Here is a 12,933-nt window from a genome sequence, read left to right as displayed (position 1 = left end):
GATTAAAGGTGTATGCCACCAATGTCCAGCTAACATTTTTTAGTGCTTGGAAGATGTGCTAGATAGTTTTGTCTTAGAGGAAGAAATTCAGTTAAGAAAATGTCTCCATGGGATTGGGCTATAGGCAAACCTGTAGGGTGTTTTCTTCATTAGTGGTTTATGGGGGATGGCCCAACCCCAACCGGTTGGTGGTGGTTCCATTCTTGGGCTGCTGAAATTGGGCTGAATAAAAAAGCAAGCCAAGTAATCCATGAAGACTAAAGCCAGAAAAAAATCACCCTTGATGACAGTGGTATGAGCAACTCTTTCCTGGTTCTGTTCTTGCCCTGCTTGATTTCCTGCTCTGACTTTTTTTCTGATGAACCACAACATAGAAGTAAAAGCCATATAAATGCTTCCTTCTCCAAGTTGTGTCACCCCAGAAATAGTAAAACTAACTGAGACAAATGTGGAGCTCCTTTGTTTGTGTACCTGTATTTCATTTTGAGAACAATTTGAATGCCATCATATAATGTTGTCTCAAGGGTGATTTTTATATTCAGTAGCTAATTTCAGGTTCTGGTTTTTGTCAAGTTTCACCATTACCATAATCTAACCTACATAATAAGAGGAAGTAGTTGATAATGGTCCACAAGGAAGTGTAAGAATTTAGAAAACAAAAACTTCATTCTTTAGCTCAGAAGGGCCTAGAAATGTTCAAGTTCACAGATATTTATCTTGTAATCTAATTAGGTTTAAATTACTTTCACACTCCACTATTGAAAAAACAAACTTGGAGAAAAGAAAGACTTTTATAAATTGTAATTCTGAGTTTTTTTTAAAGCTTATTAAAATCTCTCTACAAGCCTTTGCTTTCAGTATTACTATAATTATTTTAGATTTATTTTATATTAGTGTCTTAAAAGTTAAGTCACACATATTATACCATGAAATCTTCTCAATGATGTTATCAGTGTATAATGCCTTTATTCATGGTAAGAATCTCAATGCTCAGTGATGTTAAATCAACCATTTAGAAAAGAACCCAAGATGTTCTTTTTATTGGCTTATCTTCATGCTTTACTGAGTAGAAACTTTGGTTCCCTTGTGTCAGCTTTGGTTATTCTCCATGGCTATTTGACTACTCCCTATAACTAAAAAAAAGAAAATGAGAAAATTTTAGGGTCATTTATATTTCAGCCCATTACTAAAGTACATATATTTGAGCTACATTTCTACTTTTGTCATGTAAACTTTTGCTATATTCTCCCCCACATAACCATTTTTAATAACAGTGAAACAGTTTAAATCTTTCCATGGAGAAAGGATCCACATATCAAGTAGTGTAGATTACTTGTAATTTAACCCTACTTTGAAATCTTGATATTTTAGATTATGTAAATTTGGTTTACTAAAATTATTTATAAATATAAATAAGATGTATATTGGTTATTGTTTCACTGAATTTTTCAAAATCTAACAAAAAGTTCTTGATATTCAGAAACTAAAATAAATACATGCTTTCAAAATATTGGCATAATTTAAAAGAAAATACATGAAACTAGGGAAGCTGTTGAAGTAAACATTGTCATTTCTTAAAGGAGTCTCACTGACTTATAATGAACTGTATTTCTCATTGTAAATATGTTGTAGTACGGAGCTGCGGGCTGTGTCCCGCCACCCGGCTAGCTTTACCCAAATAATTACACGGAAACTGTATTCTTTTAAACACTGCCTGACCCATTAGTTTTAGTTTCTTATTGGCTAGCTTTTACATATTGATCTAACCCATTTCTATTAATCTGTGTAGCCCACGAGCTGGCTTACCAGGAATGATCTTAACCTGCGTCTGTCTGGAGTGGGAGAATCATGGCGACTCCCTGACTCAGCTTCTTTCTCCCAGCATTCCGTTCTGTTTACTCCGCCTACCTAAGGGTTGGCCTATCAAATGGGTCTAGGCAGTTTCTTTATTAATAAGAAATCACTCCCACATCATTTCCCCTTTTTCTGTTTAAACAAAAAAGAAAGGCTTTAATTTTAACATAGTAAAATTACATATAGCAAAACAGTTATCAAGCAAGAATTACAGTTACAATATTTATATCTATTTTATCTTTTATCATAACAATGGAAAACTATAACTACCTATCCATTCTTCAACTCCATCAAAGACTCCAGAAGGATATAATACTACCTAAGTAAACAAGAAATAAGAAAACTCTAGAAATGACAGAGACATCTTGCTGCCTGGACAGTCACCCAAAGTTCTTTTGTACCGTTGCGGCATCCATCTTCAGCTTTCAGGCCCATAGACATTTTCATCAAGCAGGAAATTCCAAAGACAGTTCAGTCACTATCTGCTGTGTCCTGCAGAATGTCTCGCAGACTCTTTCATGAGTCATGAACCCCAAAAGACCGTCTCACCTTTAGGCAAGTTCAGCAGTCCTCTCTCTGCGGGTTCTCTGTGTCCATTTTATGCAACAGTCCAGGCAAGAGCAGTTTCTTGCCCAAATGGCTATCCAACTCCATAAGGATCCTCTTCGATGCCCATCTTCCTCTCGAAGTAGATTGGTGCCACCAGGAGCAGATATGTCTCATTGTCATGAAAAGTCCTAAGTTATTAAAACATTAAATGCCATATTCTGCAGTCTTTGAAAGATATGAAGAATGTCTATCTAACTGAAATGTATCTCTATATATCTAGAAAATCTAACTAACATGACTACAAGCTTGACTATTATTGATGATTAACCATTAACCTATATTTTTTAATTATACATTACATTTTTAAATGAACTACACAATCAAAATACCTTAATCAATATCAGAAATACATATACATATAACAAAATTGACTGTAAAATCCACACCAATGCAAATTACTCATACCTATATCATTTCCCCCTTTAAATGTAAAAGAACATTTACAAACAATATTTTGGGAACATGGGCGCAGTTTTTTCTCTCCAAACTGCTTCCTGCTGAATGGGGGCGCTGTTAATGAGGTCTTTCATGGTATAACCTGTGTGCTAGTTTCATCTCAGTTGGCAGTTGAGCGAAGTAATTTTTTGAAGATGTTCACAACAACCTTTCAGGAGGGCGTGGTCTATCATACCAAATTGTAATAGAAGAAATCCACAGGGTTTGGTCCTCTGTGAAAACACAAGAAGACCCTCTCCAAAGCATCATATTCTTAAACCCAAATTTTGAAATCGTAATACCCTTATATCCATTCTGGTTTAGCTTAGCAGCCCATGTAATGAAATGTCTCTCTGTACTTAGCTCCTTTACAGTCAAAAATTTTAAAGAAAGCACAATGTACATAATCCAGACTCTCTGTGAATTTTCCATTTTTACGTGGCTTATTTTTCTTTATTTCTTTTAATCTCTTAACTATCTGTACTCTGTCTCTTTAAAGACTTTACCTTTTTTTTTTAAACCATTAACTTTATTCTCTATATTCTTTTCTTCTCTCTCTCAAGCCTACGTACACTCATCCAACACTGTGGTCTTTTATGTCTGAATCTGTTTTATTGTGAATCTGTAACATTTTTTTTACTATTTAGGAGCATTTTTTAAAATGTTAAGCAGTTCTTAAAAACTTAAGTTGTACCATGTACAGGTAATACGGTACCGCCTGTGTCCTGCCCAGTTGAAACCTTAAATGCGCTGTTTTAATGGTAATTACGGTAGTTTCTGCCTGAGACCAGCACAGTTCAGCATGGCAGAGCTGAGCCAAGCCGCTCCTGCCTCAGAGCCATTTGGTGCCCCTGAGCCACACACAGTTCCAGGCACACAGCAGTCCACATTGCCATCAAGCAAGCCATAGAGCTTTACTCCAAATGTTCCATTTAAAAGCTCTGTCTCCCACAGGAGCCAGACAGAGATCGTAATGGCGGCACAGCCCAGAAAGCCAGCATTTTAAAACAGCCAGTTTTTTCCTGCTGCTGAGTCAGGACAATTTCTCTCTGTGGCACGCCACCCACAAACAGCAAAAAGCTATCTTTTCCTTATTTTTAAGCCTTTTTAGGTTTTTAAATGGATTTAGCCCCACGTTGGGCGCCACTCTGTTGTAGTATGGAGCTGCGGGCTGTGTCCCGCCACCCGGCTAGCTTTACCCAAATAATTACACGGAAACTGTATTCTTTTAAACACTGCCTGACCCATTAGTTTCACTTTCTTATTGGCTAGCTTTTACATATTGATCTAACCCATTTCTATTAATCTGTGTAGCCCACGAGCTGGCTTACCAGGAATGATCTTAACCTGCGTCTGTCTGGAGTGGGAGAATCATGGCGACTCCCTGACTCAGCTTCTTTCTCCCAGCATTCCGTTCTGTTTACTCCGCCTACCTAAGGGTTGGCCTATCAAATGGGTCTAGGCAGTTTCTTTATTAATAAGAAATCACTCCCACATCATAAATACATTTTTCTTTACAGTACAACACGTTATTTTAGTTTCTAAAAGTGAAATGTTATTTTGCATAAGAACAATATTTTATGTAGAATAATATACATGTAGCCCCACCAAAGACCAGACACCAGAACTTTAGCTGGTAGGCCATAGTCACATGGCAATACACACAGATTATTAGAAATGAGTTAAATTCATTTGCAAGAGATAGCCAATAAGAAGCTATAGCTAATGGGCAAAGCAGTGATTTAATTAATACAGTTACTGTGTGATTATTTTGGGGCTGAGAATCTGGGAATGAAACAAGTAGCCCTTCTAACAACATATAGCAGAACATCATTAGGACTCATTTTATTGCTATGTTTGTTTGTTCTTAAGAACAGTAGTATTGGATTTTACCCTATGTCCCTACACTATCTAATTGAAAGCTCTTGGTCACACAATCGGTGTCAGGTATGAAATAAAGGAAATAAAACATTGGTTGGTTATTCCCACAAGCTTTGTGCCAATATTGTACTACCATATCTTGCAGTCAGGACCCCCATTGTAGGCCAAAGGATTTGTGGCTGGTTTGTGTTTACTTTTCTCCTTTGCTGTCTTTCTTAGTAGATCAAAGATGCTAGCCTGTAGGTGTAAGGCTTTTTGTAGGAATGAGCTGGATGTCTTCATTTCCAATGAGTTACATAGGTGCTGTCCTTAGCAATGGTGCCTTACTGTCAGCTTGTGTACAACAAAATTAGTCTTGGCAATAGCCTGAGTAGTTTGGTGTTTCTTATGAGACCCTTGTGACCATAAATAAGACAAGATTTCTGAGTCATGGATATTAAAATGGGCCCTTAAGTGACATGAGGAATTGTCAATCAGACAACTAAAGTAAGAATTTCCTGCTAATGTTTCCATTTTGCTTTTATTCGTAGTAGAAAGTGAACAAAAAGGCAATAAGAAATAATCAAGTTAAGAAGGAAATCTTGCATTAATTTGAAAAATTTCCAAGAAAGGTTATCCAAGGTAACCCTTGACTGTTACTGCATCAGTTTTCTGAGCAACACGTACTCCAACCCTGAAAAACGTGTGCTTTGATGCTCCCAAGTTTCCTACCTTTCACCCTACCCTGGCTTTCTGCCAGCAGACAATTCATAACTCTTCCTGACATTTATTTTAAAATGTTCCCTTGTCTGCTGGTACACTTGCTGACCTATGACTCAAACTTGAAGTTAGAAAGATCAAATTACACTGCTCATTTTTGTCTGGCTGAAGTCTTCATCTCTTAGCATAATATGTCAAATTAGGAAGGTACGCTTTTATAAGTAAGAAAAGATAAAGAAAAAAAGAGAATACCTTCCCAGGCACAATTTTTTTCCATTCTAACTAGAAACATGCTAATTATTTGTCCCTCTCATTACACTGTACAGAATTTTTAATTATAACATATATATTATAAAAAGCATAACATATAGAGAGATAGATAGATGTTCATACAAATGAAAGGAATTTAATATTATATAGCAGTTTTGTTTCTTTTTTGAAGGGCCTAAATTGTTTATTGGGTATGAATTGTACAAACATTACGTGTATTAGTGGTAACGGTGGAGCTGCAGAGTGTTGCGCCTTCTCCAGGCTTCGCGGTGAGAGCCACCAATAGTGTGGTGGAACTTGTGGCCCTTTCCAAGGCCACGGATCTTGAGGCCTGGACATGTCAGCTCATGCATCTCTCTGTGTTTGTAGACCGGTTTGGTGATCCACTGGGTGTCAGGGTTTCCTCTGATAGCTTTATGGAATGGATCGACGAGGATAACCTCAAAAAATTTATATGTGAAATCTTTGCCAACCCAGTAAGAATTCAGGACTCTGAGAGCCCCACAGTGGCATCCAGCTCTCTCCTCAGCAACAGACTGAAGGCTCGGGCAAACTTTAGCTGGTTCACACCATGATGAACAGGCTGTAGGTGGCACCCTTGGGGACCGGGTGTTTGCGGCCACCATGGCGGACGTGAATCCTGTATATGACATAACCTTGCTTGGCCTTGTAGCCCAGCCTCCGTGCTTTGTCGGGCCAGACAGCTGGCAGTACTGCCAGCAGCGGTCTTTCAGCAGAATGGGCATCACGTCCGACTGCTTCTTCTGCCACAGCTCCTGGATGTACTTGTACGCGCCCATCTTGGCTTACCTGATGGCCGCCGCCAGAGGAAAGGAGCAGTTTTGCTTCTTAAGAATTATTTTGTATCTATTACTCACTGAAAATAAGATACTTTATAATTAAAATAATTAAGAATTATACCCTAGTAAAGAAAATTTAACTTCTCAGTTTTATATTTTTCCTTCCATAAGATGTGTTATTTATGAAAAATCTTAATTTACCAATGGAACTATATTAATATCTATTTCCAATAGGTAAATTGTACTTCATTATGGAAAAGCTTTATTTCCCCTACTTGAAATTCCTGCTATGTGTACAATAATTGCTAAAAAAATTGCAGTTATTCTACAATACAAAATGTTATGTTTTATGTTATATAATGGGATTTTCTTAAAGCTAATTTACTATTTCCTTCCATTGCTGCAACAAATATTCACAAAACATTTTGCAGCATCCTGGCACTGAATGCAGGACTGTGACTTATTAATATGCTAATGAGATTGCATTCAACACTGGCAGAAATTCGGGATTCAAATACAATTATTGTCCTGGCAGTCCTCAGTGCTATCACACCAACCCTGACAAGGAAAATTTAAGTCAATTAATATAAGATATAGCTTTTGAATTGCAATGTGGAACATGATCAACATCACTACAACTTAGCAATTACGATATGTTAGTTACTACAATAATTTTTTGATTAATATTAGAATACTCGACAGAAATTTCTAGCAGTAGTTTTCATGTGTTAGTATTACTAAGTTTCTGAAAGTTCATTTCCTCTACACTATTTGTTCTGACAGTAACTCCTACAATGATTTCATTCCTTGTTTCAAAGCAGCCTTGGATACCAGAAGCTCTTCTCAGCCATTTGCACACCCTGTTCTTACTGGTGAACCAAATGTTTAATGGAATCACTGTAGAGTTACACTTGGTTCAAATTTCAAAGCAGTGCTTTCCTCAGATGTGATAGCATGCCCTTAGTTTTTCAGTTTCTGCAGAACAAATTGACTTCGTGTAAACCTCTTGATTATGCAGTGTCAGACAATTCTTTCAAACGTAAACCGTATCAGTATTCAGGCCTTTGCTAAAAACTGTCTCCTCTTTGGTTGCCATGAAACAAAGGAGGGACAAACTGAAGAGTGATCTGCCTAAAGCCAAAGCATTCTCCTCCATCATGGGGAGATTCATAGGATGCCTAACTTTCCCTGTGTGATTTCAAGGGAGTTATTGTCATTGCTGTTACCTTTAAATCTTCATATGTTTATTATTATTTATTTATTAAAGATTTCTGTCTCTCCCAATCAACTCCCCCTCTCTCAGCAGCCAGAAGAGCAGACCTGGTTCCCTGCCCTGTGGGGAGTCCAAGGACCTCCCACCTCCTTCCAGGTCTAGTAAAGTGAACATCCAAACTGCCTAGGATCCCACAAAGCCAGTACGTGCAGTAGGATCAAAACCCAGTGTCATTGTTCTTGACTTCTCAGCAGTCCTCATTCATAACTTTAGTTGTTTCTCCACTGTCCAACAGATTATTGACATGTCTATACAAAAACAATAAAGTCAGTGTTAACACCTGGTAAGTTGCTTAGACTTCTCTTCTGCCTTAGTGTTGACACATAAAATCATCATCCAAATCTGAAACCAGTTGTTTTTGAAGCAGTAGTAATAAAAATTAAGAATGCATATATCTTGGCTATAATGAATTTCTTCTGTCTGGCATTACTAGATAGGAAATGTTACAGCATATTCCAATATAAGTAAACCTTATAATGATTAATGATATATGATTAATGAGTAATGGTTAATGATATATGTATTTGAAACTTATCATTCTGAATATATTAATAGAAAATATTTTATAATTCTAACTTTTGTCATGCTAATTTCAATTAATGAATTCTAAATAAACCAATCACTAATAATATTATATTGTGCACATTAACCAAGGTTTTTTTTTTTTGTTTGTTTTATCAAAGGCCATTCACAAAGACATTTATTCCTAGGGAGACATTTCCAAATTCAGGGACCATTGTAAGAAATGTGCTGTTGGTCCCACATGTCTTTCTATATCATTCGTGATTCTACAAGTTTTCAAGGAAACTGTTGACATGCTTATTAGCAGTTCTAAAAATATACAAGGTATGGTAATAGGTTTCATTCCATCAATAGCTTATTTCTGATGGGTTTTTCTTTTCTTCTTTCTTTTTTTTTTGTTGTCAATTTTTTTTTGTTTTGTTTTGCTTTTGAGACAGAATTTCTCTGTAGCTTTGATGCCTGTACTAGAACTAGCTGTTGTAAACCAGGCTGGCCTCAAACTCAGAGATACACCTTCCTCTGCCTCAGATAGGCATGTGCCACCATCGCCCATCTATTTCTGAAGGTTTAGGAAAAGGAAATCACTACAGTAACTTTTAGAAGCTAAAACAAAAGCAAAAGAACAATTGTGATGAGCAGCATATGACCATAGCAGTGTTTATTGTCTGTTTTCATTCACATTGAACATAGCATTGGTGACAGTACAGTGTACTGTTCATTAATTATTTGGAAGTAAAGTCAGTATTAAATGTTTAAAAACATCAATCAATCATGGATGTGAAAGTCTCATATTACAATCCTAGATAATCAATAGGTAATTGCAAATTTTGCTACAATTTTAAAGTTCAGATGAGTTATAGTTAAAGAGGGCATTGAGACCAAAATAATCTCAACTATTTTGTTTTCTAAAAGTAATATAAACTAACCAAGGAAAATAGTTCATCTGAAAATCATCAAGGTTATCAATACATGCAATTTGGAATATTCTCAGTATGTGTGTTTCTTCCTCTCTGGCCTTCCAGAACTGATTTATGAACAACCTTATGACATTCACCACTTCCAGACTTTTTCACACTCAAGACCTTCTGTGCACTCCATGAATTCTTGTAAATTAGAAATGAACATAGTTAGTACCAATATATAACTAAAAATGTGGTTAAATGAAGTTCAGAAAATCAAATGTTTGCTATGAAAGAGAACTAAATTCAATCTAACTATGTTTTGCCACATTCTGTCATTCCTTTAGCACCATCTACAATGCTTGTTTCATTATCCTGTTCAGTCATGTTGTATAATTTATTATATTAATTTGAAAACAAAAAACACTGGAGTTTTTTCTTCTTTCGCTCATTATAGTAAAAATTATTTTTGACTTGAAATATACAAATTCAATTTATTTTTGTCACCACCAAATTTGCATGTGTAATATTTAAATAATATATAAAATGGTAATGATATATGGAAAAACATATTTGCAGATTTCAGGGACATTGTTTCTTGAGAATTTATGAATGCATGCATAGCTATTTCTTTAATCTGCCTCGTTTTCATTATTTTTAATCCCATTTTGAATTCCGCATGTAGTATTTGGCAAGCACTTCATCTATGACTGAGAGCCTGAACCTTTAAACACTGCTTATTAAGAGGCTGAGTTTAGTCTTTAATAGGTTAATAATGCTGTCCTATTATGTTTGGCACACATGACAGTAATATTTCTCATAATTTTCAAGGGATTAGTTCCTTAAGAAGTCAATTATTTGGCTCTTTACTTCTCTTTTTCATTAAACTTTCCAACTGCTGCACAGTGGCACAACAGGGTCTTTGTCCACTGCTTAGAGGAACTATTTGTCAATTGTTTTGCTTCAAGGACTGCCTCCTTTGTCTGTGTTCTTCCACAGATCCAGAAAGTACCTCAACAAAGAATAAAACTAAAAGGAAAAAATGCAATTTTTATTCCTTGAGAATTTCATTACAGATGGAAAAGTTTTCTAACTGTGTATTTCAAAACGTACTTAATTGAGAACTAAAGGAAAATTCATTCTGCAGTTACACTGGGGACAGAGAGAAAGAGACACTTAAAAATAGAACGTTCTGAGAAAGAAAAAAAAAGAGCTGTCTTCTGGCTCTGGTAAAATGACAGTATTCGACAGGAGGCAAAAATGAAAGAGGAACAGAGAACTTCCAGCTTAATATCTGATAAAATCAGGTTAGAAATAGAATGCTCTTCTGAGTTTAGTAAAAACCAAAAGGTATTTTTGATGTTATGTAAACTAATCTTTGCCTTTCATAGGTGAAAAAAAACCATTGCATCCTGGTGAAAATAAATGAAATATTTGCTCATCCTCTAGAACAAGTGTCAATGAACCACAAGGTTAGACTAAGGTACAACTAAGGTTAGTGTTGTGGCAAGTGGCTGAACATGGGAACACTGCATTGCTTTTGTTGTTCAGTTAATTTTTGTTTGTGATGAGCTAATGCCTCATTGGCTGTTACATACAATGATGTAGTTAATGCTACCCATTCCTATGTACATACGTGTGGAGGAGGTAATCTATAAATTTTTTATCTACACTCTTTCAGTCTCCAGGACACTAGTGAATTTGTTACTTGTGAATACATTTATAAGAGATTTATAAAAGGTTTGAAAATTTTCCTTTCATATGGGATGCTAACTAAATTCTGAAAACAAAACCCTGCTTAATCCCTGTTTTGATTCATTTGTTCTTTCTCTTTTCTACCTTTGGTTCAATCACAAATAATGGCTATTAAGGGTTGTGTTTTAACGTGTGGCTCATTTGTCAGCTTCAGTGCCAGAGTGATGTCGTTGAAGGTGTAACATATAAACTATAACATATTTACTACTTGTCCATTTAAAGATAAACAATTTGATTCTTCATGAATTAGTAAGAACTAGCTTACTTAGAAATAGCACATGGAGTTTGAAAAACTGGATTGCAAAAAAACTTGTACGGGATGCATGCAATGCTATACATGTTGGAAGTCTATTTCAAAAAACAGTGACTAGTCCCCAGAAGAAATAAAACATTTCCTACTTGTTGACAAATGTATTGAGCGATGCTTCTTTTTATAAATTAATTTTCTTCCTGAATTTGTTCTTTAGTGGATCCAGGAGAATGTGAATGACTAACATGAGCCGACATGTTCAAAGAAGCTCGAAAAGCCATTCTGAGAATAGAGAGAAACTTTTCCTAACAAAACAAAGCAGTTTGTTGAAAATATAATTAACCTTGCATCTCTCTCTTCTTTGACTACACTGAAAACATATTTTCCTTTGGGAAAATATCCCTTTTTATATTCAGTGCGGAAAGATTGTGCTGTTCTCAGGGTATGGCAACATTGAGGGACAGTAACTTCAGGGTCCCCTCCTTATGTTTGTTTAGTGATGTCTGTCTTTGCAGAGAGAAGGACCCACCATCTGTGGGGCAGTGGAAAATGTTATTCAGGGACTTCAAGTTTCTTGATATCTGTGCATGAAATGTCAGTAAGGCCAACTTACATTCTGTGTCAAACATACTGTGTATGTTTCCATAGAATCAAATGCACTGAGTGATCCTCATATGCATTAAATATTTGCATGATATTTTTCTAATTTTACTCCACTCATTGTTTCTCAGAATATTCATATTGAGGAATTTATAATTTTTACAATAAAAACATTATATATAGTTATGAACCATAAAGTTAATTTATGCTTATACTTAATTACTGTCACTGTAGCAAATTCATGTTGAATAGGAAATTTAAAATAATTCATTGAATGATGTCATTAGTGTTCCTTTATTACATGGAGGCTACAATGCAGAAGTATTGGGTGATGTTTTCAAGTTGATTTTTCTGAACTTTGGGATTTCTTGGGAGTTTGTATATAGACAAAAGAGGGTAGGTGGGAAGAACTAGAGGAAAAAATAGAAAGGGGATGATGTAATTCTATCTCAAATAAAAACATACAACAAAAGGAAAGAATAAAAGAATGGTTTAGACCCATTCTCAGCTACTCCAAAATAGCATATATCTACCCATGTCTATTATCTATTACAGCTTACATAGGATTTTACTTGTAATATGAATAGCTTAACTTTGCAAACACATGTGAATACCATAGACAAAGGTAATTTTTCAAGGGCACTTAGTAAGAAAAGCAGTGATATTAAATTATATATTTTTTATATGTAGGCTGCTCCAGTACATATCCTCAGAAGGATTTGCTGAGAAAGTTACTTTGAATAATGTGACACATAAATTTAGGTCAACCTCTCTGTGACGCAGCATAATAATTAGTGAATCAATGAACAGGAAACTATATTTCTGTTCCAGGTGAAAAGAAATGCGTGAACATATATGTGCACACACTTGTACGCTCTTAAACAAGCATAGAACAGGGAAAAAGATCAAAAACACAGAAGAGAGAATCCATCCTCCTTTATTTTCCAGATACTGAGATAGCTGGGTGAAAAGGAGCTGGCCGCTAATGAGAAATTTCTTGTCCTAAGATTAATCATTGTCTTGTCATTAGCTCCATTTTGAGAATTATTGGAAACCTTCTATACTTACCTAAACTGAAGCAAATGA

The 12,933-nt window shown here is 35.6% G+C and overlaps 1 pseudogene; it reads right to left on the bottom strand.

Moving 5' to 3' along the window:
- Positions 1–5,966: 5,966 nt before the first annotated feature.
- Positions 5,967–6,548, bottom strand: LOC121463422 (annotated as a pseudogene).
- Positions 6,549–12,933: the final 6,385 nt, after the last annotated feature.

Source organism: Microtus oregoni, unplaced genomic scaffold (assembly GCF_018167655.1).
Source record: "Microtus oregoni isolate MIOR12 unplaced genomic scaffold, Mior012 000001F_ref0000356, whole genome shotgun sequence".
Taxonomy (NCBI): domain Eukaryota; kingdom Metazoa; phylum Chordata; class Mammalia; order Rodentia; family Cricetidae; genus Microtus; species Microtus oregoni.
This window is presented reverse-complemented; position numbering and strand designations above follow the sequence as displayed.